The 27,784-nt window shown below is 36.6% G+C and overlaps 1 long non-coding RNA gene across 2 annotated transcripts in view; it reads left to right on the forward strand.

Annotated features, from left to right (window-relative positions):
• The first annotated feature begins 3,066 nt into the window (after positions 1-3,066).
• LOC132286278 (uncharacterized) overlaps positions 3,067-27,784 on the forward strand; it is a 32,406-nt gene continuing 7,688 nt past the window's right edge. For both annotated transcript variants that reach the window (XR_009472743.1, XR_009472744.1), the window contains exons 1-3: positions 3,067-3,470; positions 4,175-4,391; positions 7,030-7,077. This is a non-coding gene — a long non-coding RNA (uncharacterized LOC132286278). The remainder of the gene's footprint in view (positions 3,471-4,174; positions 4,392-7,029; positions 7,078-27,784) is intronic.

Genomic DNA, 27,784 nt, shown 5'->3' on the forward strand with positions numbered 1-27,784 from the left:
ATTGTTGGATGTGGTGAATTGGGTTTTCTGAGTTTTGGCTAAAGAGAAAGATGGGTTTGGTGTTTTGATGAAAACAGCAGACACGGCCGCCATTGGAGGTGTTTTGATAGAGCTTTTAGACCTTGTCTCTGGTTCAATATATATATATATATATATATAATTTTTTTTGGAGGTAATTTACAGTTTACAACAACAATAGAGAGAAAGGCTAATTTTGTAAATTTGCATTGTCAATGAGGTTAAAAATGTCATTTCAAGTATTAGAAGGGTAAAATTGACCTTGTATCCATTTGTTCATGTTGATACCGTCAGTTATTTAACGACAGGGAGTAATTTGTTACATGAACTAAAACCTCAAGGGAGGTAGGTGAAATTATGAAACGTAAAGGAAGGGGAAGGGGTGTAAGTGGAATATAGACAAAAGTCAAGGGGTGTAGATGGAATTAACCCAATATTTTTTTATTTAGTTTTTGGTGCTTGGTTATCGTAAAATATTTACGAAAAAAAATATTATTAAAATTTAACAAAAATAACTTATTTATCAATTTTAGACAAAGTATTTTATATGCCCCGCTCGATGGACTCGACCTTAGCTTCAAGATAGGCCTTTGTTAAATACCAACAAAGTAAAAATAAAAAAATATTTTTCCTAAAAAAGTAAAATATTAGAGGGAACCTAAATGTAAAAATAACTTTGTTAAATGAATGTACAAAAATGTATAAAGGTTATAGTTGTGTCATAAATCAACATAGTAAAGTGGGCTATCGAGGTGGTGTTCTTTTCGTTTGATGATGGAGAAAATTGGCGCCCGTCAGCAAAAACTCTTCCTCATCCATCACTAGACTGGGACTCGTACCTCCATGCAGGACCAATAAGCCATGCAGTGGCAGCTCCGACTTGTAAATATATATATTTTGAAAAAATAATATCAAAAGAGATTGACAAACAATGATAAAAAAGGAAAAAAAAAAAGAAAAAAAAAAGAGAAGACAAATAGGTTGAATAGCAACGGAGTATACAAAAAAATAAAAAAACTAGATATTTGATTCTTTGTTGAAGAAAAATTGCTGAGGGAAGAAGAAGAAAAAATAATGATAATTTTTTTTTTATAATATGTTAATATTATATATTATAACATTATATAATATATTTATAGCATGTTATATATTACTATAACGCATATAATACACATTTGGTATGTTTAGCTAATGGATTATCAAATTCAGATAATTAACAAGTTATCTAGTTCACTGAATTTGGATGAAAATCTAATTACCGATGGGTATAAAATTTATGTGTTAGAAGTTTTAATTGAAACATAATTTACATTTTTATCTGTTAGTAATTATTTTCATATTTCAATTTTAATTTCAATATCTCTGTAATTTTTTTCCCCTAACTTAAAGTTTCGATCTGTTAATGAAAATCAATTTTTATATGAAAAGATGGTTAAGAAAAAAATAATAATAAATGGTTCGTGTTAGATACGAGATGGTTAATGTTTTAAACTTGAGTTCTAACAATATTTTAGAGTCAAAAAGTCAAACAAAATAATTAGCTGGGCCCATGAGACCCATGACTGTAAAAAAACTTTCACCAATTCTTATGAGAATTAACTATATTAAAATTTTATTATTTTTATATATTCTGAAATGCCTATACATAAATTTGTACTACCTTAATTTTAATAAGAGAAGTGCTAAACACAAGTATGCATTCACAGTCGCATGTCTGATTGGTTGAAAAATTTAATTATGGAAGTTGTAATTAATGCCTCTTTTATATTTTTTTGAAATTATAAAATTTTAACTTTTAAGTCTAAATTATCCTTTTATATTTCTTCTTTCTTTTCTATCTTGCTACCCTGCTTTTGTGTATACATAACCTTCATTCTTCTTTGCTTATCTACCTTATTCTTTTCTTTCTCTCTCTCTCTCTCTCTCTTTTTTTTTTTTTTTAATTGTTTTTAACTATATATATATATGCTCACGAATGGTTTTTCATTTGTCCCTCTTCTTTAGATAAAGAGATGGGAATAAAAATTTATGTGAATTGATTGCTTCTTTCCTTTTGTTTTATTTATTTATTTATTTATTTTTCAATTCTTATATATATATATATATATATAAATTCAATATATATATATATATATATATATATATATATATATAGTAGTTAACCATACTGTGAATAGATTGAAACCATACTTTTCTTATTTTATATATTAACTAAAACTCAAATTTTATAATATTACTTCTATTAAAACTCAATCTCATATTGTTATTTCAATTAAATTACATAAAATCAAATAAAAAATCTGTCAAGGTGGAACATATATATATATATATATATATATATATCTATATATATATATAAGACAAGTGAACAAAAAAAGAGAGAAAGAAAGTAAAGAATGAAGTATAGCCATATATATCCAATCAGGAAGAAAAAAAAAAAAGAAGTTAAATATATGTAAGAAAGGAAAAGAAGGAAGGTTATTAGATATAAGAAAGAGAAAATATTTTTAAAGGGTAATTTGATCTCAAAGTTGAAGTTTTATAATTCCAAAAAAATAAGAAAGCGACATTAATTACAACTTATTTTACAACTAATCAGATATGCGATTGTGAATGTACAGTCGCACAAAAAAATAAGAAAGCGACATTAATTACAACTTATTTTACAACTAATCAGATATGCGATTGTGGATGTACAGTCGCTTGTGCGACTGTATTTAGCAATCTTCTTTTAATAAATGAATGGAACAGTCGACAAGTTAATAAAACTTTATGATATTTGTGTGTGTGTGTGTGTGTGTTTTTTTTTTTTTCCAATCTATTAGTTGCGCATGGGTAAGATGATGTTAGATTAGTCCATATAAATAAAAGGAATAGAAATTCTTTTTTTTTTTTTTTTTGACAGAAAAAAAGAAGAAGAAAGAACACTCATAATCCAATCACTCCAATTGATTTTTTAATATATATTTTTAAATAATTAGGCAACTAACCGTAATAAAATACCCTACCAAACCAAATACGTTCGAAGAACAGCCGGTGAGCGCTTTGGTAACCGAGTTGCCTCAAGTAGGGCCGGCTGAGTCGACGGATCCAAATCCCGAGTCAACTCAACTCACCGGTGTAACTATTCCGGATCGGTTTGTCGTTAGTCGGCCGTCGTCCATCCCCATCAATAGCCAAATCCCATCCTAAATTTCTCTCTAAATCACAAAGAGAGAGAAGCAAGACCAAACCCAAAACTCCCAGCACCTCTTTCCTTAATTTCTCCCTTCTACCATGAAAATCTGAACAAAATTTTCTCTCTATCAGCAAAGCTCCTCTTTCCCCATTCAAGCCAGTTTTCCGGCGGCCGGTGCCTCTTCTCGCCCCCGTCAAGGTCTATAAATGTTTTGCGGTGAAGTCAAAGCTCGATACGTCGCTGAAGCAGCAAATGCATGAAGTCCACTCCTGAGGTCTGTGTTCTTCTGAAATTTTTGTTTATACTCCGTTTGGTTTCTTAGAAACTGAAGGAAATCATACGAAATTTTTGGTTGATTTGCGGTGACTACTTTCTTATCCTGGAAATATAGATTGAAATTATGGCTGACAATGTTGTTTTCCTCTTATTATTGCCCCCAATTTTCTCCGTAACCAAACAGAAGTTTGGGCTTTTACAAGTTGAATGATAGTTTCCTCGCTTACTTGGCTTAACTATTAGAGCAATAAGTTCATTGTGTGTGTATGGTAGTGCATGAATGCTATTGCTTGACAACCCTTGTATTCTATAAGTTGCAAGATTGTCTTAAAATTGTCTTCGGATGGCTATTTTTTTACTGCATCTATGTGAGTGCTGTAGTTTTCATTGTAATGCTTACTGGGGATATTTTATAGGGCAGAATGTTGGGGATATGTATATGAATTAAAATATAAGAATGCAAGTTAACTTTCATTCATGGCCTTTAGCGCAAACATTACCCTCTCTGAAATCCTCAGAATGCTGTATCAGACCTTGTGAACTATATGCTATGCTATAACATGGCTTAACTATTAAAGCTTAATTCCTATAATTTTAATTTCATATATTTTTTTAACAAGACATTATTACTTTTTATCGTAATTTCCTCTTTGTAACTTGCGGGGCAAGAAAAATTGAACAATTTTTTTAATACTCGTACAGGTTGGGAAACTAACGAGCTATGCATCTAGAAGAAAGAGATGGGATCGGAGCATTTTGGTTTAGGTTATATCAAGAGACAGGCTGCTTCTAAAAGAGACTCAGTAACTTTTGGAGAGAACATTGTTGGAACATTGGTGGACGTTCCTTTCCTTGCTGGACAGTGTCCGCCATCAAAGAGCTAGAATCCTCGTCTTCACTTCTCCTGCAGTGGTCAAAAGTAAGTTAATGCAGTTTAAGTTGGCAATTTGACAAAGGACATAGCTTCTGCCCATGTAATCTTATGTAAACTTTTTCGATGCTTAACTTTATATTGAGTCAGAATTCGTTGGCCATGAAAATTGAAGATTTTCAAACATCAACACCCCAACGCTCTCAGGACCGATCTAGAAATTCATACAATGAGGTCAAATTTATATAGAGGGATTTTTTTCGTTGAATTGTAATTTGTATCAAATGAACCTCAATTTAGGAACGAAAAAGATAGGGTAAATTATTCTCACACTCTGAGGTTTGTTCAAATCATTGTTGGATGAAATTTTTTCAAAACCATTATGACAATCGTTAGAAAAATTATTAGATGGTTTCAACTAATTATTATTGAGCACGTAAGTAAAAAATTGATTATTATTATTATTATTTTTAAATAAAAACTTGCACATTTCTAACACAAATGTTCCAATGTAATAACTTCTCAATCCCTTGTCAGAGTTAGTACCTTCGTTACTGTTAACGGTCATATAAGTAACTATGAAATGTCCTTCATAATGCTTATATCATTGCTGATGTAAGCAAAACAAAATTGTAAACTAAACATATATTTAGAATTGGAAATAATCTCTTGTTAGAAATTCATCCAAATTATTAGAAGTGAAGTGGACTGCTATGTATTTTCTGTAATTATATTTTTGACATCCAGTGGCCAATGATGCGAATGAAGTTCTTACTTATTCATGAGCAAGAAATCATTATATATATATATATATATATATATATATATATATATTATATTCTAAGTTGCTCATCATCATTTTTACCTTAATTCTTATGGTGTGCAAGAAGTTCTCGGCTCTAGAATTAGTAGTAAAATTTTATCCACTGATTTAAATAAAAAACAACTAATAAAATTATTTTTTAAGAGGTCCAGAACACCACAATTTATATAGTTTTTTTTTTTTTTTTTTTTTTTTTTTTTTCTTTTAGAAAAATTCAAGTCAATTTATAAATATTAACAAGTGTCCATACACAGGCCAAACGATAGTAAGCCGAAAGCTAAACAACCAAAAAGGGCCCAAACTTAGCCCAAAGGCCTACAAGGCTAAAAGGCCTACAGGGCTTAAAGAACCAAAACAATTATATATTTGTTACTGAAGTCCTCAAATCCAGTGATCATGGAGGATGACTCCAGCATCCGTCGACGGCTGTCAATGTATAGTGACGTCTGGTGTAATGTTTGTGATTTTTTATATACTTATATATATATATATGTGTGTGTGTGTGTGTGATGGTAAATTTTAAAAAGAAAAGAAAAGTAAAAGGAAAATGGTTTTTGGTGGTGAGACCTATCACTATTTTTTTTTTATGTGGTCAAGAGGCTATGTTTTTGGCCTCATTTCTTCTTTTTCTCTTCCTCTCCCGTAGGCCGCCTCCTTCTCCTTCTCTTCTTTTTTTTTTTTTCTTTTTTTCTTTCTTCTCAAATTTCAAGTTTTGATTAATTCCCAACCGTTAGGAGATTTTTGGTGCCGTTTGCAACAAAACGGAGAACTCAGCGAGATCTACGCATGGGTGTAAGCAATTTATCATTTGGTGCACCGTAGGAAGTTTGAAATCTAGAGTTCAAATTGGGAGTTTTCATCATTTTGAGGTAGAGGTGTTCTAATATACAATATCTTGAATTTCTTGTGAAGTTTTCCTTTAATTAGACTCTAAGCATACTTAAATTTAATTTTTTCTTGATTATGTTTGTTGTGCTTGTTAGTATCTAAGTGATAAAGGCATGCTAGGTGTTAAGTGAGCTTAGAAGTATGATTAAACCTTTTGTGGTGAATAAGCATGCTTAGTGTTGATGTATTATATGCCTATATTTTCAAATTGCTATGAAAAGTGATGTAGTAATTATGAAAATGAATAATTATATTTTATACTTTATCTATTTAAGTTGTTGGATTTGTTAATTGAAAGTATGTAAAATGTCATGATTTAGAAAGTATGAAAATATGATATCGTGTAGGAATTCATATTTTAAGCATGCTTGAATGATGTGGATGAAATGTAGGAAATTTCTATATTGTCATGACATTGAAGGATTTGCATAGTTCATGCTTTATCATTGAGAAAGTAGAAAGGAAAAAGTTTGTTTTAAAAACAAATAAAATTATTTTTGGAAAAAAGTTTTTGAAAAGTGTTGTGAAAACCTGGATGCCTAGGAGGCGCCTAATGGTTCATGGTGTTAGTGTGATCTAGAGGTGGGCTAGAGAGAGATTCTAGTGTGGTTGAGCTACCTAGACCCAGACGACGCCATGGAGGTGCCATGTGGTCGGGAAAAGCTAGCCAACCCCTCTCTCGTGACGCCTTAGAGGTGCCTTGGGTCAGATTGCACTAACGATTTAGAGAATTGAAACGGTGTCATTTCAGAAATGGGGAGCTACATTGCATGACATGGCATTGCATTGGCATACATTGTACATTTGCTGGTTAGACGATTGTTGGTATTATCGTTGTTTTGCTTATTTTTCCCAAGACATGACCCCACTTACTTGTATTCTATTCCTTATGTGAATTCATGGGGTCATAAGAAGTGTGTCTTAGACATTTCCTACTGAGCTTATGCTCACCCATTTATTATTAACATTTTTCAGGATATGGAAGGGAAGTGGCGGACTACACTCCTCCACAGGGTTCGATGGGTTAGTGGACTGTTTTAACATATTTTGTAACTATGATCTCTTATTATTATTATTGCTATTACTATTTTTTAAAACCCCCAGGGTAACGCGTATATTATGTATTGACGTAAGAAAGGATGGTAGTTTCCTCAGTTGACCTCGGGTTCAGATAAAAACCCGGTTAACGATTCGGACCCTCGGGTTCGGGTTGTTACAATTTGATATAAGTGCTTTACATTCGAAAACCTAAGGACGACGGGTAGGGTTGACCTAAGTGGGACTTCAATTGATTTCGAAGTATTGCCTTTTAAAGTGTTTATTGTTTTGAGCAGCACGCCTACTTGTTACTTGCTTATATGTTTACGGTTTTGAAAAATATACTTTTTTGATTAGTGTTCACATACTTACATGATTAGATGTTAAAAATATGTGTTACATGGCCACGTATGTGGAATATTTATGTGATAATGATTGAAAACATATTATACGTGATATGATGGTAAGTAGTGAGTATGGGTTATGACATGTAAGTGGTGCATGGTAATGTGATGGACAGTTGAGCACAGGTTGTGTAAGTGGGTATTATAGGAAATGATGATGGGGATGGACGGGATGTTTAATTTCGCATATATACTCATTGTTTAAAACTTATGTGATAGGATACGGTCGTTGTAATATCCTTTTAAAAGGATAGTCTCGGTATTTATTAATTTGTTTTTATTGCATTTTTAATTGTTTAAATTGATTATTTGACTAATTGCTTATGTGTTTAATTGAATTAAGCGTTTCTTAATTAATTGGTTATTTGGCTATGTGTTATTTGTATTATTTGTTAATTTGATTATGTGCTTAAATGATATATTATTTGTTTAATTTGATTATGTAATTAAATGATGTGTTTGATTAAATGTTTTATTTTATTTTATGGTTATGGTTAGTAATAATGGGCCAATCAATTAGGTCTCATGGACTACTTGGATAAGAGGTTTGTTGGATATGGATAATTACGCATGGATAGTTATATATGTATATATATAGATATATATGCACGTACATATATAAAAGGGAAAGTAATTTATTAATTACTTTTATGGTAACTTTAGTATTAATATTTAATTGAATTTATATATTTTATATTTATATAATAAGAGTATACATAGATTTTAAATGTATCATATTTTAAATTACCTTTTAATATTATGGTAACCTAAGTGTTATTAAATAATTTGTTAATAAATAATTTGATGTATATATTTTATTTATTTAATAAGAATGTACTTAAATTATAAATGTAATATATTTTAAGTGACCTTTTCAATATTTTATTTTTATTTTTATTTTCTTTATTACGTTGATTTGGATTGGGAGAAGGAATAGGGTTATTATTTAACCTATAAATATATAACTATTAGTTGTAAAAGGGGGTTAAAATATATCACGTAATATATTTTAGAGAGAGAGAGTTAAAGAGAAGAGGAAAAGGAAGGAAGGATGAGAACAATCTTTAGAGAAGAAAATTAAGGAAGAAGAAATTTAACTTTCGATCCGAAAGTTTAATGCATGTTTTTCTTCTATCTCTTTCCCTTTGATTCGTGTTTCTATACATGCCTAGAAAATTTCAAGATGCTTAAACATTAAAATTAAATAATTATATATGTTTAATTGGATTAGAACATAGATTTTATGAATTTGGTTCATATTTGTTCTTGTTGTATGAATTGTTAAATTCATGGATTTCATCTGGTTTCCTTTATGAATTTTTACATGTTTAAATGATGTATTTTCATATCTGTGGATTGATGGAACTTAGAAACATACCTAGGAATCCTTAAACAATAAAGATTGAGATCACAATAGAAATTCTGGGCAAATTCGTGTAACAATACTCAGTCCGTTGTTACAGTGCTCGAGCCTTGGAGGCAAAACTCGAGCCATAGATGTAAGGCTCGAGCCTGAAAAGTAAAGCTTAAGCTACTGGAGAAAAGCTCGAGCTATGGTTAGGAAGCTTGAGCCTGAAAAGAAAAGCTCGAGCTTTGGATGTAAAGCTCGATCCTGGGATGTAAAGCATGAGCAACAGACAGGAAGTTCGAGCAATTAGGACAAAAGCTTGAGCCTTACCTTGAGAATTTACGTAAAAGCGTTTAAATTAATCTCAATTACTTTTGAAGGGTCATAAGCATTAAATAAGGACTAAGAATGAGTTTAAATAAATTTTAAACAAACTTAAATGCAACAATGTATGCTATTTAAATTCTTGGAGGAATGAATAGATTTAATCTTTATTTTGTTCTAGCAATTAAGATTAAATGTGTAGCATGAATTTTATATGGAGAATGCTTACTTGACTGTATAATAAAATATCAGCATGTGTAAGATTCAGTTTATGTAAGATATAAGATGTAGGAAGCTTAAAGAAGTATTAAGTTATTCTTATTTTGTGATAGTATGATATTCCATTATTATATTAATTGTTGGATTAATTGATGTATTATTGTATTTGTTACATCGATTATTGGATTGTGTGGATGTAGTGCACCAGTATGGGATGGTGGCACTTTATGGACGGATTAACTTATCAGTTAAGTTCTACCTATTTTGTATAAGGGAATGGATTAACTAAAATGCTAAATCGTATTTATATTCAAGTCAGGTCAGCTGAACAAGTTGAATAACTTATAAAGGATTACTTATACAGGATTAATTTATACTGGATAGGATGGTTTCTGGATTTTATGTATATAATTATGGTGCCATGATATGAGCTTGAGTCTCAAGATCAGTGGTTAGGGCGCGTATATCGCTAGGGATGTGTAGTTAGATATAGTGTAGTTGTGTGCTCTAGTAGGTCTAGTTACTCATGCCCACTATATGTGCGTTTTGCATGTTGCTACTATTCAGGTTGAGATAATCTTATAGTTTAGTGAGGTTCCTTTAGTGTGTATTTATATATATATACAGATTACTAGTTATTATTGGATTGACTAGGATGTATACGTGTTTCGAATCTCTGCTTGGACTATAGTAGAGTAGAACTTGTTTGTGTGCCTGAGCCACCATTATTCAGGTGTTCGTCAGGAGTAGAGGTTGTTCGTGCTGAGCAGGAATCAGTCTACTTCATTCTTCCGATTCTACATAGGATTCTTTTATGCTTTGTTCTTCAGTTGTAGACAGTTATTGCTGTCACTTGTTCAGATTGGTTTTTAGGGATCTACACAGTATGGATTCCCGAGTTGTATTAATGGAGGATTTATTGTATCAAAATGATTTTATTATTAATGAAAATTTATTAAGAGGTTTTATTATTGGATTATTCTTTTAGTTTTCTTTCAGCAAATTATTTATTCTTTTATACTTTGTGTTTGTTTATTTCCGATTTGTTTTGATATCCCCGGGCGTTCGGGTGTGGGCCTGGCCAATCCCGTATTCGAAAATCTGGGAGTATCATAGTCGTGTCAAGGTTTATGTCCCTGTTATTATGTATATATATATGTATGTCTTGTATATATACCTATATTCTTATGTGTATATACGGTCGAGCATGGGTTAATTTTGTGAGTTTTGACCTGAGTAGGCAAGGAGCCCAGTTACTCCAGGGTTGTTGGGTGTCAGTTCTTATCGAACGAGTGGCTTGGACTTCTGGCTCGTGGATTGAGTTATTCAGTGTGTAGTCATTTTGATTTTTTTGTTGCATTTTGTGTGGTACTTAGAGCGTGACTTTAGAACGGGTTCATATTTCATGACATGGTGTCTTTGTTGTGTGCGAGTTTCATACATAGGTAGATGGGTTCCTGTGACCGTGGAGGTCAGGTGTGCGAGTGAAGATTTCGAGGGAGAAATGTATGACCTTAGGAGGTTAGTGTTTGTGACTTGGGTCACGGTTAGGTGCGGAGGTTCTTTTCGAACCGGTCGTGGTAGGTGTAACAGAGGTTATTTGAGTCACGAATGTAGTCTATGAGTTGTAGACGTGTATTTCGAGTATTCTGGTACAGTCTGAGGAAGCATGTTGGTCATGGTTGTTAAAGGGATTGTTTGATTCAGTAGGTCTGGTGTGACGTAGGCATTGACTGGAGTCATGCTAGTGTTGGGTGATCGACTGTTTGATGTGATTTATTTCGTAGGTTGTAAAAGTCTGTTGTAGAGACTAGTTAGTTAAGGAGTGATTCCCATTTCGGATAGCTATAGGAGTGTGATGGGTAATTGACTCTCGGTAAGTTGATTGCATGGCTCGGTGGATGAGGGGAGTTATAGGTTGTCATGGTTGTCGAGAGAGTCTCAATGTGGTGTATAGTGTACAATTTTAGCTGTATAGTGTAGGATTAGACGATAAGGCAGGTATTATGTGGTTATCGGTATGTTTGGTGGTTGCAGATGAAGTGATAGATTGTAGGTACTGTGTTACCAAATGAACTGTGTTTTAGAAATTGTAAGTTGTGGACTGGAGTTGAACTTTACGCTGCGTATGGGGTATGAAGAGGTAGTGCTTGTTGTTTAAGGATTCAAGGAGATAGACTGATGATTGGAATGATTGGGACGAGGGTAATCCCGTAGGTCTAGTTGCTAGCCTTATTTGACTTTTGTCAAGATCAAGAGTGTTCTGAGGAATGGTGAAGAGAAGAGGTAATGATGTTGAACCAATGCTGTGAAGTTATCTTACTTAGGCACGTAAATTGTCTTAGGAAGAATGGTCGGAGTAGTCGATTAAGTGTTAATGAATGATTGTGTTGTAGATGGTTTAAGGAGACATTTGGATGTTGAACATTCTGATTTTTGCACTCATTTTTCCGTTGGGATTTAGCGGAATGGTATTGTCGTATAGAGATTCTTTTCTAGTGGCAAGTAGTGGCTGTTATAGAAGGTATCGAGATTAATGTTTATTCTTTCGTTATGATGATGTCATAGGTTGAATTGCTTGGTAGCGACTTGGTGATCTGGTTTGATGAGATGTTTTATTTGTCATTCGAGGATGATGGTAGTAGAAGTGTTATGGTGTGATGTTTAGTATTGATGAACAGAATGGTCTGAGGTATGATCAGAGGGTGGATTGGGGAGTATGAGTTGTTGTTGTATGTTGTCAGGTACGTGATGGGATTATGTGCCAGTTGAAGGGATTGTGATTGGCTTAGTCTTTAGAGCCAGAGAGGCGATGTTACCAGATAGGCACCTTTTTTTTTTTTTTTTTGACGAGTTAGTGGGTTGTTGTGACTGAGGTCACGAGTCGGGTGGGCATGGTGATCTAGGCAGTATCGTTTGGGAAGGTAATGATGTAACAGGTGGTAAAATTTCATTTTATGGCATAGGGGTTATCAATTTGGGAGTGACGGGATGCAGTGTCCAATGGGTTGTGATCGTTTATAATGTTGGTATGTTGTAAGCATTGATGCTCTTGTCTGATGGTTGTGTCGTGAGTTGTATCTTAGTACTCGAGGAATAGGTGGTAGGGATCTGATTGGTTTTGGTTAGCATGGGCGTTGCGGGTTATTGCATGTGAGGTTTTTGTGTTGATAGTGTATGATGATCCGTTAATGGCAAGGTCTCCTAGAATTGAGTTCGTAGTTCTGTACGGGTATCCATTTGGTTCTTCTCTTTGTGTGTAAGGAGTTTAGTTCATCTCATGTGAGATTGGGTGTTCATGGTTAGATAGTTGGTGTGTAGCATATGACAAGGTGTCGGGTGCATTCAAGTGCGAGTCGTCAATCTCTTATGAGAGCGAGGTTTGTTACCCTTTCCGTTTGTTTTAGTTCTGACAAGGATGTCATTTGTCGTAATTCTTGTTCTCCATTTAGGAGTTATACACGTCAGGGGATGGACGGACGTATGTGTGGTTTGTTACGCTGTTAGAGTTCACCAGTTAAGGTTTGGTTGTAAGAGTCGACTCACTCCCACGGAGGGAGGTGGGGTCTTTGGTTTTGGAGGTGTTTGTTCTGAGAGTGGTCTTGACTAGTGATGTGTGAAGCACGAGTTGCCGAATAAGGATTGTGTGTTTCTAGTGTATGGTACTAGCGGTGATGGCTAGGGGTGTGTCGTGAACTGTAAGTTCGAGGATGGTTAGGTGATGTGATGTGCGTCATGTAATCGAATGTTTAACAGGCGTTTAATTCGAGCAATGTCTTGAGAACAAGTGTCAATGTCGCCTTAGAACTACGTGATTAAAGAAAGTAAATGTGGGATTCCGTTGAGGAATAATGAGAATGATTGATTTTGATTTTGAGGTTTTAGGCATGAGACAGTTGTATTGTGTGTTTTGAAGAAGTAAGAATTGAACCGAATGATGTTATGTAGTCGTCTACCTGGTATGGGGCCTATGAGATCATTAGAGAGTTTTTACGCTAGTCGATGATTGTGACGTTTGGTGCTGTGTTATTACTAGCTTGTCAGGGTTGTATGATTAAAGCATGATTAGTATTTTTAGAGTAAGTATGTGACTGTTTAGCCGTTGTGGTTACATAGAACGATGGACTGATAGCAAATGAATCTCATAGTTGTCTTATGGACTGTGTGAGAGTGTGTTTGATGTTTGGACCTAAGGACAGGAACGACATCTGTGTTGAGACCGGATCGATGATGAAAATGGCCTAGCCAACCATTTCTCCTAAATCAGAGCCTCATAGCACGATGTCGGGTCAAAGGTCAATGATTGTTTTAATTTGTTAGGGATAGTGAGAGCACGGTATTATGCGTTGTGTCTATGTGACAGTGTGGATTCGGATGATTTGTTTTGGGTGACGAAGTGTGTTAGGTTGTACCAAGTGTTTGGTATAGGGTTTGCGATTCGATCATTAATTATTGAAGATTTTGTTTTAAGGATTAGTGACCTAGGTACAGGATAATTTGTTTTATTGTTATGGGGATTCATGATTATGTAGTCGTTGGGAAATTCATTCTTTAGTCATCTTGAGGATGATAAGTTTAGTGATTGCCACTTGGTGTGGTTGGTAGTCGTTGTACGGGTATGCAATGGTGTAGTTAAGTGTTAGGTAGTGAGTGTTTGGTTTGACAGAGATATGTATATTATAGTTAAACTTGATTGTGAAATGGACGGGGTTCTTTGTCTGGGGTTTTATGTGTTCTTTTAGGGGGGAGTTGAGATTGGATGTTGTCATGTTCGGTGGTCTAGTGACCGTTCTTTTTTCGGGCTTTGGAGTCTTGCATAGTAGTATAAAGTGGACTGATGTCCGTTGAGAGTCGGGTGTAGGGCCTAGTTGGTCTCGTGCTCTGATGTCGTGAGTAATGAGTACCCTCATAGGGTGGTGAGCATTGTGTTTTGTGGCAGTAGTGTGTGATTGCCTGGTGACGTCCAGTGTCAAAGGCAATAAAGTTGGTAAGTTTATGGTTTTGGGGTTTTGTGAGGTGTTCTCGGGAAGGGGTGTGGTTGTGGGCCTCCTTCTTTAAGAAGGATAGATTTCGAGGACGAAATCTTTTAAGGAGGGTAGATCGTAATGTTTGTGATTTTTTATATATTTATATATATATGTGTAATACCCCGTAATTTTAAAGAATGTATTTAAATTTATTTTGTGTTAGGTTAATTAATTTTATTTAAAGTTCATTTACTTGTGCATGTAAATTAATTGTGTATGTTAAAATAAGTAAATTTGTTCATGTAATTATGCATGTATTCTTATTAATAATTTTATTTGTTGGTTATGCTTATATTAATCATTATTAGTTAAGTAAAGTATTATATTTGTGTTATATAGTATTATGATGATATAATGTAGTATTTTGTAATAATAATAATTATATTAGTTTAATAATAATAATAATAATAATAATATAAATAATAATAATTATAAAAGTTTTATTAATAATAATATTAGTAATAATAATATTAGTATTAAATCAAGGTAATGATGAAAAATTAAATACTAGGATAGAATTTCATTTACTATGGTAGAATGGTGGATCAAATATCTTGATTAAAGATAGCATTGTCTTAAAGCCATATAGGTAGGAATATGAGAAATGGGTGAGAAGTTATTATAAATTAGATATTTGTATTATATATATTATATAAGTTTGTATATATATATTAGTAGCCAACTTACTCTAAAGGCAACTTACTTAAGTTAGAAAGCTTAAACGTTCTAGTGAGCTATTTTATAAGAGTGAAAGGAAAAGAGAAAGAGAAAGAAGCTTGGACCGGTGTAGGCAATTTTACCCGACTACGCGCAGACCGGCGGATTTATTTTAAATCCAAAAAGGCAAGTTATTATCTACTTTTCCCTTTTGAATTAATAAATTAATTGTTTAGCTTATGTTTATGCATAGAGCCAAGGTTAGGAGGTTAATAAATAATTAATTTTATTTTATTAAATTAATGGAATTTTAATTATATAGGATGGTATATATTTATTTAATGTCCTATGAAATTAATAATGGCTAAAAATAATTAAATAAGACTTTAGGGATTTTTCTAGAATTTTCTAGATTTTTCCGAGCATTTTCTGCAAATTCCGGCGACCTTCCGGCTAGTTTTCCGGTCGCCGGCAGTGGGGGAGACGACCGGAGTGATCCGGTGCGACGCGGCGCACCATAGGAGGGTGTACGCGCGCATCCTGGCCATTAGTGGAGTCTGATTGATCCGGTGCATCGCGGTCCATGATACCGCGGTACACCCGGATCTGTGGGCGTTGGATGGAGGGAAGATAGGGTGAGATGATCCGGTGTGACGCGCATGTAGGAAAGGTGATGCAGCCAACCAACCGGAGGACGCCACGTCAGCAGGAAGCCATCAACGCGCGCGTGGGACTCTCCAGACGCGCGTGGGAGCGCGTGGCTAATGCCAGACACGCGTGGAGGCGCGTGGGAGAGTGGGGAAGGTTGGGCTGCGCGTGGGGAGGCTCTGGGAGGCGCGTGAGGGCGCGTGTGGGGTCCCTACAGCTGCTGGAAATTACCAGAATACCCCTAGGGCCTGTTTTGTAAATTCCAGAACCTGAAACTTGGATTTTTAGGTACTGAGTTGGTATTTACGGGTTTAACGGGCCACGAAATTATTATTTTAATACCCGTTACTTATTCTTATGGCCGATTAATCTTTTCTAAGCATTTATTGGCTCGTTCACAGTACAGATACTAATGTGATTTATTTAACGACATTGTTAAATATAAATAGTATTATTATCTTATTAAATGGTATCAACCATTACTGATAAATTAAAAAAGGCCATGGTTGTAGTCAGATAAATTATCCATGATATCTTATGGGATGTTTATACTGTTAATTGATATATAAACCATGATCATTATGCTGTGTGCATTTCAGGGAATAAATGGACTGTTTATTATGTCGCATTTATATTATATGGATGTGTTGCCATATAGAACCATGTGAGCTGACTAATAAGTTTAGACTCATTTATACCTTATGCATTCGTTGCGATAGACAGATGTGTGGCTGTCGGGGTATGTGGTTTAATATTATTGGCATGTGTTGCCTAAATTGACATTCTCGGTATATTTATTAATATTGTTGGCATGTGTTGCCTAATTTATATGCTCAGTATATTCATCAGTACTTTGCGAGGTGTTATCACTGTGTAGTTCGTTATAGTCTGTGTGGTCAGTACCGTGCACCATGTATAATAGCTGATTTCCCGGGTAGGGAAAGGCGACACTTGACCACCTAGTGTGAGTCTAAGTGATCACCGTCTATTCTGGTTGAGGTCATGTTATACATCGGATGGTTCCCGTAGGATGTATACAGATATAGTACTCAACCGATTCATAATGATTAATTTATTTGATTCTCTGATTTGGGTCATAGTAGAGAGGACTTGCTCGTGGGGTTGACCCACCATTGTTGTTATTTCAGGATACGGTCAGTATCCGTTTCAAGGCTGAGGTTAGCAGTGTGGGACCATCATCCGAACTCATCTACTCTTACGATCCAGTGCAGGGTAGAAGTTTTATGTATTACTTCAGTTTCAGTTTTATTTACTTTTGACGTTGAACTCTCAGGTTTATATTTAGGGATCCTTGACATAGGATTTCCAAGTTGTAATGGAGTACTGTATTTAAATAAAGGATGGATGGATGTTGTATTATTTAGTGTTCCTTTCCGGTCTAAATTCTTTTATTATCATCATTTTGTATTCCATGCTTGTATATTGCCAATTGTTTTTGATATCCCTCGTTTTTCATGTATAAGCCTGATCAACTTATGCGTGGAAAATGTGGGGGTGTTACAGTTGGTATCAGAGCCTTCCAGGTTCGAGTGTCTTAGGGATCTGTGATTACTATACTTCCGCGTTGTGTATTCTGATAATTAGAGCCTAAGTCTTAGGGTTCTTTGTATTCTTTTAGTCGGTCCATGATAATGTACTGACGTTAGATTTTTCTGAATTTAAAGGAAGGATGTCTCGGCGTGGGACAAGGAATGCGAACCGTCATCGCAGTATTTCCCCAACTCAAAATGAGAATCAGGAATTTTCTCCTCAAGTTGCTGATATCATTGCACGAGCTGTGACAGCAGGAGTTGCATCTGCTCTACGAAACCAGCAACCTCCTCCGATAGTACCTGTTCCTGAACCAGTGGCACAGCCAATGTCATGGGACAAAGTTCGTCACTCGTTCATCCGGGGAAATCCACTGACATTTGCAGGGTCCACAGATGTCCTGTTAGCATATCAGTGGAAACAGGAGAGCGAGCGTCATCTTCGGATGGTAATCTGTACCGAGGTGCAGAAACAGATGCTGGCTACGTTTATGCTGATAGGCAATGCATTGCAATGGTGGGAGTCTATTACTACTGTCGATGAGAGGACCAGAGTGACTTATGCTGAATTTCAGACTCGCTTTGACGACAAGTATTTTCCTATGTCAGTAAGATCAGCGATGAAGACCGAATTTCTGGATCTGCAACAGGAAGATATGACTGTGGCCGAGTATGAACAGAAGTTCATTAATTTGTCATTATTTGCACCAGAGGAGGTCAATACGGAAGAAAAGAAGCGAGACCGCTTTGTGAAGGGGTTGATATGGCCGATTAAAGTGGTGATCATTGGTAGTCCTGCATATACGACTTATATCCAGGTGGTTAATGCCGCCTTACAGCACTGCCAGATGAGGAGTGATTACCGGAAGTCCAAGGGAGATAAGCGGACTAACCGAGACTACCAGACAGTGGAGAAAGGAAGCAGCAGTGGTGCCAGGTCCAATGATCGGGGCAGATTCCAAGGACATCAACCTTGGAAGAAAAACAAAGGAAACCCAGATGTGCAAAGGGATGGAGTCCCTAATCAGGGTAGACAAGGTGGGGTACCTCAGATCGGACAGGAACAGTGGTCGGGAAATCAACAGAGAAGGCAGGCAGGTCCTTTTACAGGACGTTGTTATCACTGTAGAGAGATTGGGCATCCGGCCAAGATGTGTCCCAAAGCTAAGCAGGGACAGTATGGGCAGCCGAGACCAAATCAGCCGTTACCTCTACCGGCCCCACCGATGCCACGTGGGCAAGTTCAGAATTTTCCGGCACTTCCAGCACCACCATTTCCTCTGGGACAACCTCCACAGCAGTTGCATCATGGCAGAGTTTATAACTTCATGCCACATAATGCGCAGGCTCCTCAGGCTATTGAGGGTATGTTTTCTATACATGGTAGAACTGCTCGTATACTGTTTGACACTGGTGCATCACATTCTTTTGTGTCTAGATCTTTTATTATCTTATCTGGTATGACGACTCAGTTATGTGACCAACCTCTTAATATTTATACACCATTGGGAGTTGGCGCAGTTTTACGAGAGTGTAGCGGTGATATCCTTATAGATATGGGCCGACTTCGATTTCTTGCAAATTTGTTAGTGTTAGATATGCATTCGTATGATGTTATACTTGGGATGGACTGGTTATCTCAGTACCATGCTCAGGTTAACTGTTACGAAAAGTCTATTGTATTTTCTATACCAGGACAGGAGATGTATCTTCTTGTTGTACCACAACCTGATAGAGGGCCTAGCACTTATTTATTCGTTCTTGAGGAGGACTCACAGGAAGCGACTGCGGTATCTCTTGACAACATCCCGGTAGTACAGGAATTCCAGGATGTATTCCAGGAAATTCCAGGCTTGCCACCGAGTCGAGAGATAGACTTCGTTATTGATTTAGCTCCAGGCACTACGCCTATTGCTAAGGCGCCGTACAGAATGGCACCAGTAGAGATGCGAGAGTTGAAGGATCAAATTCAGCAGCTGCTCAGCCAGGGATTTATTCGTAGGAGTACTTCACCATGGGGAGCACCAGTACTGTTTGTAAAGAAAAAGGATGGATCTCTTCGTCTTTGTATTGATTACAGAGAACTGAACAAGGTCACTATTCGCAACAAGTACCCGTTGCCCAGAATTGATGACCTGTTTGATCAGTTGAAGGGAGCTACTTACTTCTCAAAGATCGATTTGAGGTCTGGTTATCATCAGCTACGAGTCAGAGAACAAGATGTTCCAAAGACAGCATTCCTCACAAGGTACGGATCTTATGAGTTTCGTGTTATGCCTTTCGGTTTAACGAACGCTCCAGCTGTCTTTATGGACTTGATGAATAGAGTATTCAGAGAATACTTAGATCAGTTTGTCATTGTTTTCATTGATGATATTCTGGTTTACTCTAAGTCGGAGAAGGACCATGCCAGACATTTACGCACAGTATTGCAGACACTTCGAGAACATCAGTTGTTTGCGAAGTTTGAGAAGTGTGAATTTTGGCAGAAAGAGGTCAAATTTCTGGGTCATGTAGTGTCAGAAGAAGGGTTAGCAGTAGATCCAGCCAAGGTTGCGGCCGTTATGGAGTGGGGACAGCCTACCTCACCGACAGAGATTCGCAGTTTTCTGGGATTGGCGGGGTATTATCGCAGGTTCATCCAGGGATTTTCCAAAATTGCGGGTCCACTTACTCAACTGACTAAGAAGAATGTACCATTTGTATGGGATGATTCTTGTCAGGCTGCTTTTGCTGAATTGAAGAGTAAGTTAACTTCTGCACCTGTCTTAGCCACACCTCAGAGTGGAATCGAGTATTTAGTATTTACCGACGCTTCTCTGAAGGGTTTGGGTTGTGTGTTGATGCAAGACGAGCAACCAGTTTCTTATGGGTCTAGGAAGCTTAAGCCTCATGAGCTTAATTACCCGACTCACGACCTAGAGCTCGCCGCAGTGGTTTTTGCCTTGCGTATTTGGAGACATTATCTTTTGGGGGAGACTTTTCGATTGTTTAGCGATCATAAGAGTCTACAGTATTTGTTCACACAGAGGGAACTGAATATGAGACAGCGCAGATGGTTGGAATTCGTGAAAGACTATCACTTCTCTATACAGTATCATCCAGGGAAGGCGAATGTTGTAGCAGACGCACTCAGTCGCCGACCCTATGTCAGCCTTTCAGCTTTGTTTACAACAGAGTGGGATGCTTTGAAGACGGTTGATGAGTTAGCAGACGCTTTTATGGCATGTGTGGTAGTAACTCCTTCTACCATTCATCAGGTCATTCAAGCGCAACTCTCAGATCAACAGTGTATTGATCGGGTTTCGGAGTTAGCCTCCGGAGATGTTCCTTTTTATTCTATAGGGACTGATGGAGGATTGAGGTACACGGGACGTTTAATTGTGCCTTCAGCTGATAATTTGAGAAATGTTGTGATGAGAGAGACACACACTTCTCAGTTCTCTGTACATCCAGGGGGAGACAAGATGTATCAGGACATGAAACGCCAGTTTTGGTGGGCCGGCATGAAAAAAGATATAGCTATCTTTGTCTCTAAATGTAGCACCTGTCAGATGATTAAGATTGATCATCAGAGACCGCCAGGATCGTTACAGCCACTTCCCATACCAGAGTGGAAATGGGAAAGTATTTCCATGGACTTTATAGAGGGATTACTTACTTCACAGCATAATCACAACTCTATTTGGGTCATTGTTGATAGATTGACCAAGTCCGCTCACTTTCTGCCTGTTCGTTCAAACTTTACGTCAGAACAGTATGCTAAGCTGTATATTGCAGAAATGGTGAAACTTCATGGAGTACCATTGTCCATCGTATCAGATAGAGATCCGAAGTTTGTATCGGGATTTTGGAGGAGCTTTCAGCAGGCTTTGGGTACAGAACTTTATCTTAGCACTGCTTATCATCCTCAAACAGATGGACAGACTGAGCGAGTTAATCAGATTTTAGAAGACATGTTGCGGGCATGTGTTCTTGATTTTAAGGGCAATTGGGAGGAATATTTGCCGCTTTCAGAGTTTGCTTATAACAATAGTTATCAGAAAACTATTGGTATGGCACCATTTGAGGCTTTGTACGGTAGACCGTGTAGGTCTCCTGTCTGTTGGCTTGGAGTTGGTGAGAACAGCTTTCTGGGTCCTGAATTTATTAAGGACACGTCAGAAAAGATCGCTATCATTAGGGATCGGATGCGTACAGCTCAAAGCAGACAGAAAAGTTATGCTGACCGTCGAACTCGTGCTTTGGAGTTTAAGGTTGGTGATCAGGTTTTGCTTAAGGTTTCTCCTATGAAGGGAGTAATGCGGTTTGGGTCAAAGGGTAAGTTATCGCCTCGTTTTTTGGGTCCTTTTATGATTACAGATCGGATTGGGGCAGTAGCTTATCGTCTGGCTCTACCAGATAATCTTCATAGGGTACATAATGTTTTTCATGTATCTATGCTGCGAAAATTTCTACGGGATGAAGATCGATACCAACACATTGATGTGGGTAAGATTGAGTTGCAACCCGATGCAACCTATTTGGAACAACCTTACTGTATTCTCGATCGTAGGAATCAGATACTGCGCACGAAGACTATTCCATTAGTACGTGTACAGTGGAGCCATCATAGTGCTACAGAGTCTACTTGGGAACGGGAAGATATTATCCGTACCAAGTATCCAGAACTTTTTAAGACAGGTATGTAGTGAATTTCGGGGACGAAATTCCTTTATTAGGGGGGGAGAATGTAATACCCCGTAATTTTAAAGAATGTATTTAAATTTATTTTGTGTTAGGTTAATTAATTTTATTTAAAGTTCATTTACTTGTGCATGTAAATTAATTGTGTATGTTAAAATAAGTAAATTTGTTCATGTAATTATGCATGTATTCTTATTAATAATTTTATTTGTTGGTTATGCTTATATTAATCATTATTAGTTAAGTAAAGTATTATATTTGTGTTATATAGTATTATGATGATATAATGTAGTATTTTGTAATAATAATAATTATATTAGTTTAATAATAATAATAATAATAATAATATAAATAATAATAATTATAAAAGTTTTATTAATAATAATATTAGTAATAATAATATTAGTATTAAATCAAGGTAATGATGAAAAATTAAATACTAGGATAGAATTTCATTTACTATGGTAGAATGGTGGATCAAATATCTTGATTAAAGATAGCATTGTCTTAAAGCCATATAGGTAGGAATATGAGAAATGGGTGAGAAGTTATTATAAATTAGATATTTGTATTATATATATTATATAAGTTTGTATATATATATTAGTAGCCAACTTACTCTAAAGGCAACTTACTTAAGTTAGAAAGCTTAAACATTCTAGTGAGCTATTTTATAAGAGTGAAAGGAAAAGAGAAAGAGAAAGAAGCTTGGACCGGTGTAGGCAATTTTACCCGACTACGCGCAGACCGGCGGATTTATTTTAAATCCAAAAAAGCAAGTTATTATCTACTTTTCCCCTTTGAATTAATAAATTAATTGTTTAGCTTATGTTTATGCATAGAGCCAAGGTTAGGAGGTTAATAAATAATTAATTTTATTTTATTAAATTAATGGAATTTTAATTATATAGGATGGTATATATTTATTTAATGTCCTATGAAATTAATAATGGCTAAAAATAATTAAATAAGACTTTAGGGATTTTTCTAGAATTTTCTAGATTTTTCCGAGCATTTTCTGCAAATTCCGGCGACCTTCCGGCGAGTTTTCCGGTCGCCGGCAGTGGGGGAGACGACCGGAGTGATCCGGTGCGACGCGGCGCACCATAGGAGGGTGTACGCGCGCATCCTGGCCATTAGTGGAGTCTGATTGATCCGGTGCATCGCGGTCCATGATACCGCGGTACACCCGGATCTGTGGGCGTTGGATGGAGGGAAGATAGGGTGAGATGATCCGGTGTGACGCGCATGTAGGAAAGGTGATGCAGCCAACCAACCGGAGGACGCCACGTCAGCAGGAAGCCATCAACGCGCGCGTGGCAGCGCGTGCGCGCGCGTGGGACTCTCCAGACGCGCGTGGGAGCGCGTGGCTAATGCCAGACGCGCGTGGAGGCGCGTGGGAGAGTGGGGAAGGTTGGGCTGCGCGTGGGGAGGCTCTGGGAGGCGCGTGAGGGCGCGTGTGGGGTCCCTACAGCTGCTGGAAATTACCAGAATACCCCTAGGGCCTGTTTTGTAAATTCCAGAACCTGAAACTTGGATTTTTAGGTACTGAGTTGGTATTTACGGGTTTAACGGGCCACGAAATTATTATTTTAATACCCGTTACTTATTCTTATGGCCGATTAATCTTTTCTAAGCATTTATTGGCTCGTTCACAGTACAGATACTAATGTGATTTATTTAACGACATTGTTAAATATAAATAGTATTATTATCTTATTAAATGGTATCAACCATTACTGATAAATTAAAAAAGGCCATGGTTGTAGTCAGATAAATTATCCATGATATCTTATGGGATGTTTATACTGTTAATTGATATATAAACCATGATCATTATGCTGTGTGCATTTCAGGGAATAAATGGACTGTTTATTATGTCGCATTTATATTATATGGATGTGTTGCCATATAGAACCATGTGAGCTGACTAATAAGTTTAGACTCATTTATACCTTATGCATTCGTTGCGATAGACAGATGTGTGGCTGTCGGGGTATGTGGTTTAATATTATTGGCATGTGTTGCCTAAATTGACATTCTCGGTATATTTATTAATATTGTTGGCATGTGTTGCCTAATTTATATGCTCAGTATATTCATCAGTACTTTGCGAGGTGTTATCACTGTGTAGTTCGTTATAGTCTGTGTGGTCAGTACCGTGCACCATGTATAATAGCTGATTTCCCGGGTAGGGAAAGGCGACACTTGACCACCTAGTGTGAGTCTAAGTGATCACCGTCTATTCTGGTTGAGGTCATGTTATACATCGGATGGTTCCCGTAGGATGTATACAGATATAGTACTCAACCGATTCATAATGATTAATTTATTTGATTCTCTGATTTGGGTCATAGTAGAGAGGACTTGCTCGTGGGGTTGACCCACCATTGTTGTTATTTCAGGATACGGTCAGTATCCGTTTCAAGGCTGAGGTTAGCAGTGTGGGACCATCATCCGAACTCATCTACTCTTACGATCCAGTGCAGGGTAGAAGTTTTATGTATTACTTCAGTTTCAGTTTTATTTACTTTTGACGTTGAACTCTCAGGTTTATATTTAGGGATCCTTGACATAGGATTTCCAAGTTGTAATGGAGTACTGTATTTAAATAAAGGATGGATGGATGTTGTATTATTTAGTGTTCCTTTCCGGTCTAAATTCTTTTATTATCATCATTTTGTATTCCATGCTTGTATATTGCCAATTGTTTTTGATATCCCTCGTTTTTCATGTATAAGCCTGATCAACTTATGCGTGGAAAATGTGGGGGTGTTACAATATGCGTGTGATAGTAAATTTTAAAAAGAAAAGAAAAGTCAAACGAAAAAGGTTTTTGGTGGTGGGACCTTCCACTAATTTTTTTTATGTGGCCAAGAGGCCATGTTTTAGGCCTCATTTCATCTTTTTCTCTCCTTCTCCCGTAAGCCTTCTCATTCTCTTCTTCTTCTTCTTTCTTTCTTCTTCTATTTTTTTTTTTTTTTTTTTCTCAAATTTTAAGTTTTGATTAATCCCCAACCGTTAAGAGATTTTTGGTGCCGTTTACGGCAAAACGGAGAGCTCAGCGAGATCTACGCATGGCTGTAAGCAATTTATCATTTGGGGCACCCTAGGAAATTCGAAATCTAGGGTTCAAATTAGGGGTTTTCATCATTTTGAGGTAGGGGTGCTCTAATATACAATTTCTTGGATTTCTTGTGAAGTTTTCCTTTAATTAGACTCTAAGCATGCTTAAATTTAATTTTTTTTCTTGATTATGTTTGTTGTGGTTGTTGGTATTTAAGTGATAAAGGCATGCTAGGTGTTAAGTGAGCTTAGAAATATGATTAAACCTTTTGTGGTGAATAAGCATGCTTAGTGTTGATGTATTATATGCCTATGTTTTCAAATTGCTATGAAAAGTAATGTAGTAATTATGAAAATGAATTATTATATTTTATGCTTTATCTATTTAAGTTGTTGGATTTGCTAATTGAAAATATGTAAAATGCCATGATTTAGAAAGTATGAGAATGTGATATCGTGTAGGAATTCATATTTTAAGCATGCTGGAATGATGTGGATGAAATGTATGAAATTTCTATATTGTCATGACATTGAAGGATTTGTATAGTTCATGCTTTATCATTAGGAAATTAGAAAAGGAAAAGTTTGTTTTAAAAACAAATGAAATTGTTTTTAGGGAAAAGTTTTTGAAAAGTGTTGTGAAAACCCGGACGCCTAGGAGGCGCCTAGTGGTTCGTGGTGCTAGTGTGATCTAGAGGGGGGGCTAGAGAGAGACTCTAGTGTGATTGAGCTACCTAAACCCAGACGACGCCATGGAGGTGCTATGTGGTCGGGAAAAGCTAGCCAACCCCTCCCTCGTAACGCCTTGGAGGTGCCTTGGGTCGGATTGTACTAACGGTTTGAAGAATTGAAACAGTGCCATTTCGAAAATAGGAAGCGACATTGCATGGCATGGCATTGCATTGGCATACATTGTACAATTGGTGGTTAGATGACTTGAGTATGCATTGTTGGTATTATCGTTGTTTTGCTTGTTTTCCCCGAGGCATGACCCCACTTACTAGTACTCTATTCCTTATGTGAATTCACGGGGTCATAAGAAGTGTGTCTTAGACACTTCCTACTGAGCTTATGCTCACCTCTTTATTATTAACATTTTTTAGGATACGGAAGGGAAGTGGCGGACGACGCTCCTCCACAGGGTTCGATGGGTTAGTGGATTGTTTTGACATATTTTGTATCTATGATATCTTTTTATTATTATTACTATTACTATTTTTTTTAAAACCCTGGAATGACACGTATATTATGTATTGACGTAGGAAAGGACGGTAGTGTCCTTAGTTGACCTCAGGTTCAGATAAGGACCTGGTTAGCGATTCGGACCCTCGAGTTCGGGTCATTACATCTGGTGGCTTCCGTGGTGGCCGAAATGTGGTATCAGGTAGCTCCCATTCATCTGCAACTCTGCGAGGGATGGTTGTGTTCGAGAAATTGGAAGAAAGAAGTTTGGATCTTACTGCTTGTAATGTAAAATGGAGAATTGAATTGGCAGATAGGGACTTCTTATTGAAGATCCGAACAGTTATGTTCAATCCAAATGTTGTAGACCAGAGAAGCAAGACACATTTTTGAAATGGAGTTACTGTAGAAACCATGGTCGTCATTCCAGTGATAAGATACCCAAGCTATCAAATCATTCAAGGTGGAGGGAATTATATAGAACCCACAACGCATTTGAATAAATGTCCATTAAGGTTTGGAAAATGTGCACTTGAAAAATAGATGATCATGGGATTATATCTGGTTCTTTGGAGCAGAGAGGACATAATGTGACATTGATATGGGCAGTGCATCTCCTGTTTAGTGTTGGAAGTTTATTCTGAATTGCCACCCAAAGAGTGAAAGTATGCATTGGGATTGAAGGTTTGGACCATATCCAATTTGTCTAAGGTAGGGAGGGTATTTGGTGAAATTGGTGTTTCAGAGTTGAGGCAATTGAGAAACTACCTGAGGGGGAAGGGCAGCAGATGAACTTGTCTTTTCTGTGATGGTTGGGGATTGGAAGAGAGAAGTAGCACTGTGTGATACCCCTCGATTCTAGAGCCACGGGAGATCAAGTCCGAGCACAAAACCAATGAGTACCAAACAATTAAAGTATTTTAAACGAACATAGATTACAAAAATGATTTAAGAAATAAAAGAATAAGCGGAAAGAAACTACAAAAGAAATCCTCAATATAAAAACCTTAAAATATTAATAACTTAAAATCCTACAATCCAAAATCTCCAATCTTTTAACAACTCGGGAATCCATCTCTAGTGGACCCCTAATATAAAAATCCCAAACTGAATCAAAGTAAAACTGAAGATAAAATCCAAGTCGAACATCTGGAAAGAGATCCTACATCGTCGGAAGAATGAGTGACCGTCTCTGCTCAGTACGAACAAGCTCAAGCATGGAACTGACGTACACCTGTAAAATAGGAGTGGGTCAGGCCCACGAATAAGTTCTATCATACTGCAATCCAAGCAGAGACCCGATACGCATGTACATACTAAATAGTTCAACAATAACTAATAGTCCATACATAAATATATATCCACACTACTGGACTCTCACTAGACTATGAAGAGGGTCTCAACCTGAATAGAAGGCATCACACAAATCGCACCTGAGTGGGTATGAGTACCTAAGCCTAAACAGGGTATACCTCAATCCCCACAGTCAGCTACACATCCAACTACATATACGCATCCTAACCGTTGACTCTGAGACTCAAGCTCATGTCACGGTACCGTAAAAATATATTTAAACTCCAA

Source organism: Cornus florida, unplaced genomic scaffold, assembly GCF_030987335.1.
Source record: "Cornus florida cultivar Cherokee Brave unplaced genomic scaffold, ASM3098733v1 CherokeeBrave_3.0.0_Hap2_Chr02, whole genome shotgun sequence".
NCBI classification, from domain to species: Eukaryota; Viridiplantae; Streptophyta; class Magnoliopsida; order Cornales; family Cornaceae; genus Cornus; species Cornus florida.